The sequence below is a fragment of the Malus sylvestris genome, chromosome 11 (assembly GCF_916048215.2).
Source record: "Malus sylvestris chromosome 11, drMalSylv7.2, whole genome shotgun sequence".
Taxonomy (NCBI): Eukaryota; Viridiplantae; Streptophyta; class Magnoliopsida; order Rosales; family Rosaceae; genus Malus; species Malus sylvestris.
The window spans coordinates 20,454,338-20,458,751 of record NC_062270.1 but is presented as its reverse complement, the minus strand read 5'-3'; the positions used below and the strand labels follow the sequence as shown (position 1 = coordinate 20,458,751).

The 4,414-nt window shown below is 39.4% G+C and overlaps 1 long non-coding RNA gene across 1 annotated transcript; it reads left to right on the top strand.

The window, feature by feature from the left end:
• Positions 1 to 2,375: 2,375 nt before the first annotated feature.
• LOC126591311 (uncharacterized) lies at positions 2,376 to 3,564 on the top strand. Its single transcript, XR_007612334.1, has 2 exons — positions 2,376 to 2,415; positions 3,442 to 3,564. It is a non-coding gene; the product is annotated as an uncharacterized LOC126591311 (long non-coding RNA).
• The last annotated feature ends 850 nt before the right edge of the window (positions 3,565 to 4,414 follow it).

Below are 4,414 nucleotides of genomic sequence, written 5' to 3'. Positions count from 1 at the left end.
AGATTCTTTAGCTTTCTTTCCGATTTTGGGAGCAATTTGGACCTCTTGCTGATTTTAAGAGCGATTTTTCCCTTTTCCCGACTTTTGGGAAGGTTTTATTGTTAAACCCAACCCTCGAATTTATATGTAATTTTATAAATTCCCAAAGTTTTATTGAAATTAAACATTTTTATTTCCTCCTACACTCCCTAGCTGCCACTTGGCAGCACCCTAACTCCCCATTCTTTTCTTCCCTTTTCCCCCACCCCTTGACCCCATCTGTTCTCTCTTCCAGCTCTCCTCTTTCAAACTTTATCTCATGTGTCTCTATCTCGTTCTCATATCCACACACACATACACCCATCACCACACTCCCGTACCCACCACTGCTCGACATCATTATCATCGTCTCGTTGTCTATCTCTCTCTCAATCTGAAAACCTCTATCTATCTCTCTCTAAACACTCTATTTTACCTTTTCGGCGCCTAGAAGGAAACCACCATCACCCACGCCATTTTCAACCAAACCAAAACCCAAAAATTTGAACCTCAAACCTTTGGGATATGGGGAATCCACTTGCAGCCTTGCATGTGTCATCAAAACACCTCTATGTGTTTTGCCATTAACGCAGAGAGCTTGAGCTCTCTTGAACTCCATCTCTGGTATGGTTTAATCCATCTCTTGATTAGTGTGGGTTATAATCTGGTCTGTGATGCGTGTTTATGTCGAAAATCTAAGGGTTTAAACCCTGTTTTGAATATGTGCATGCATGTCACCCCTAGTGACGAATTCCGGCGAATGCCGTTGAGATTGAAGTAAGGTGGTGACTACCAGTTTGGTTTTAGCTCAATTTTGGCTTTTGTTGTGTGCTTGGGCTAACCTAAGCTTGAAATCGTGGGACTAATTCTCTGCATGCACCCATACTCCTTGTCTCAGTCTCCGACGGTGAAACCCGAGAGTTTTTCGAAAAGTTCGAAGGTATGGGCACTCGAACTCCTTTGAATATTATCCCAGGTAATTAATTACCTTGTTGTTTGTTGGACAGTGTCGTGTGTGTATGTGCAGCACAGTGTATGTGTGGTGTGGGTTGCGATGTGTGTGTGTGTTAACTGTGTGTGTGTGGGTGTGTCCGTGTGTCCGTGTGAATGTGTGAGTGTATGTGGTTTGTGTGTGTGGCGCATGTGTGTGCATATGTGCGGTGTGCTGCGTGTGTGTGTGTGTTGTGCCATGTAAGTGTGTCTGTGTTTAGTGCGTATGTATGTGTATATGATGTGAATGTATATATGTATTGTAATGTGTGTGCGTATGTGCGGGCATATGTGCTGTGCATGCATGTGTGTGTGCTAGCGTGTGTGTATATGCGTTGTGTGGGTTTGGGCGGCTCAAGCCCAAACCACCCCTTTGTTCCTAAACTATCCAAACCCAAAACCCAATAGGTCCTAACCCTATTTAACCTAAACCTAAACCCTAATCTGGATCCAAACCCAAGACCCATTTCCATATCTTGAAATTCTACAGTTGGGTAGTTTGATAAATTGTACATTTTTTTTTTGCTTAGGTGAAGTTTCTAGTTGGGATTTCCGCATAATTCTGTTGCTACGGAGTATCTGTGAGTGTCCCTTCTAAAATGACATGATTTCATAGTTTAATTACATAAATGAATAGCATGCCTTACGAGTATATGAACTCATTTTATGTTGAGCATGTTTATGGAATATGTTGTTTATTGTCTCGTTTTTTGTGAGGAATTAATTATTAGCCTATATTGAGTTATAGTTTGATATATTGTATTTTCTATAAAAACCATGAACTGGTAGACTATCTGATGGATGACGATAGGATGCTAGAACATGTTTTAGAAACCCTCCATATAGTATAGACAATTGATGACTTTATACTATGAAGTGGTTATTTATGAGAGGCGTAACTATTTGTGCTTACCTAGTGGACACTATGCTACCTGGGGTGAGGATCTGGTGTTGGCAGATAGGCCGGGAGAAATAATCCCTAGCTACGGGCTGAGGGACATGGAGCAGGCATTGGGCCGGGAGTTATATTTATTCAATGATCTTACTGGCAGCACACCACGCTTTCGAGAAGATCTATGAGACGATTGATATTTTGTTTTCTGCGATGTCTTTTAAGATGTTTTTGGCATGCTAGGATTTTTTGTAAACCTATCACTTTTTGTGCTAGTAGTTTTCTTTATATAAACCTGGGGGTTAGTATGTTGATAACTGTTTTATTATATATATATATATATATATCAACTTGGTCCACTCATGTTTGTTTTGCGCCCCCTTCAGGACATAGAATTGAGGCATACAATCCAGGCATCCAAGCATTTCCGCATCGGCATCGGCATCGGCATCTTCGAGTCCTCTCCGTGTAGGACCCACTCCTTTGTTCAACCAATTTTTATATTAATTCTTTGGGTAAAGTACAAAAAACTACCTCAACTATTGATGTCACGACACTTTCATACCTCATCTTTTAAAATTGACAATGTCATATCTCATCTTACGAATTTGTGACAATGTCAGACCTCCGTCAGTTTTTCTGTTAAATGCTGACGTGGCTCGACACGTGTTCCACTCACTAATCCAACTGGATTAAAAAATAAAAAAATTATTTTTAATAATTAAATATTCAAAAAATTAAAAAATTAAAAATTAAAAAACTAAAAAAAATAAAAAATGGCTTAAGGATCCGACCTTCCCTTCCACACGCAGCAGCACCAACCCTTCTCTCTCTCCTCTCTCTTCCTCCTTCTTCTTTCTGGGCGTTTTTTTTTTCTTCTTCCTCTTCTTCTTCTTCTTATTTCTGGGTTGCAGTTTTTTTTTCTTTTTCTTCTTCCTCTTCTTCTTCTTTCTTCTTCTTCTTTCTGGGTTGCAGCATTTTTTTTTTCTTCTTCTTCCTCTTCTTCTTCTTCCTCTCCTTCTTCTTTCTGGGTTGCAGCCTTTTTTTTTTTTGTCTTCTTCCTCTTTTTCTTCTTCCTCTTCTTCTTTTTCTTTCTCCTTCTTCTTTCTGGGTTGCAGCGTTGTTTTTTTTTTTCTTCTTTTTCTTCTTCCTCTTCTTTTTCTTTTTGGGTTGGGGTTGGGGGAAGAATGGGTGAGGGGATAAGGGTGCGCAGAGAGGAAGAAGAAAGAGAGGCGAGAGAGAGGGTCCCAACATCCCTTTAGGCCATTTTTTTTAAATTGTTTTAATTTTTAATTTTTGAATATTTAATTATTAAAAATATATTTAATTATTTTTTAATCCAGTTGGATTAGTGAGTGGGACATGTGTCGGGCCACGTCAGCATTTAACAGAAAAATTAACAGAAAAACTGACGGAGGTCTGACATTGTCACAAATTTGTAAGATGACGTATGACATTGTCAATTTTAAAAGATGAGGTATGAAAGTGTCGTGACATCAATAGTTGAGGTAGTTTTTTGTACTTTACCCTAATTCTTTTAGTGTTCTAGATTAGATGTGTGCTCTAAACATGTTCCTTAAATGCATATTCTTTATTCTTTTACATTTATAAACCTTATCTATTCCTTGTTCTCACCATTTGCATTCAATAAATGGCTTTCGTCACCTTCGGGTGTCGGCCAGCATGTGCCTATCTTGGTATTCAGGGAATATCGGGATCGGGGGCGTGTCAGATTGGTATCAGAACGTGGTTTGTTCAGAGCATACTTAGGATCTTCTCTTACTCTAGTAGTGTGTCGGTTTTGACATCATTTGGATGTCACGACTTCCGGATTTGGTGCCATTTGGCACAATTGTGCAAATCTTTCTCTGATTGAGTTGTCACGTTCTGGTTGAAATACAAGAATTCATGTCGGGATTGTGCCTCATCGGTGACGTGTTTGAATTGTTGGACGACTTTCAACATTTGATCGATACTCTGCAACATGCGTTCCCCAGGAATGGCAGGTAGAGTCATATCTTAGTAGTAACTACTCGAAGCATTCAAAATGCGTGTTAGAGAAAACGAGTAAGTGGTCGTTGGTGGGAGCAAATCAATGTTCTCGAACTCATTACCACTGAAGAAATTAGTGTGAATCTTTATAACAATTCTCAGCGATTGTTCTATCAATTACCTTTTTGTTTACTTAACGACGAAATTAAGTTCCTTAACCATTGACCGTCAGCTTCACACCAAATTCTTCAAGCGTTGACTTCATTTAGTTTATATACTTTTCTTGGGAAACTCCTCGGTAACAGACGATATTGTCATTAATTTCCCAAAATGGAGTTGCGATTCTTGTTGTTGTGGTAGTTGGACTTGGATGATCAAGATCCAATCTTGTTTGGATAAATAGACTCCTTGAACTTCACCTGGGTCTGGTACTCGATGGTAAAACCCTAGCACCTTGTCCACGAACTTTTCGATAGAGGTGAACTTAGCCTCTTGCTTGTAGCCCAACTGACTAGTGCTCTT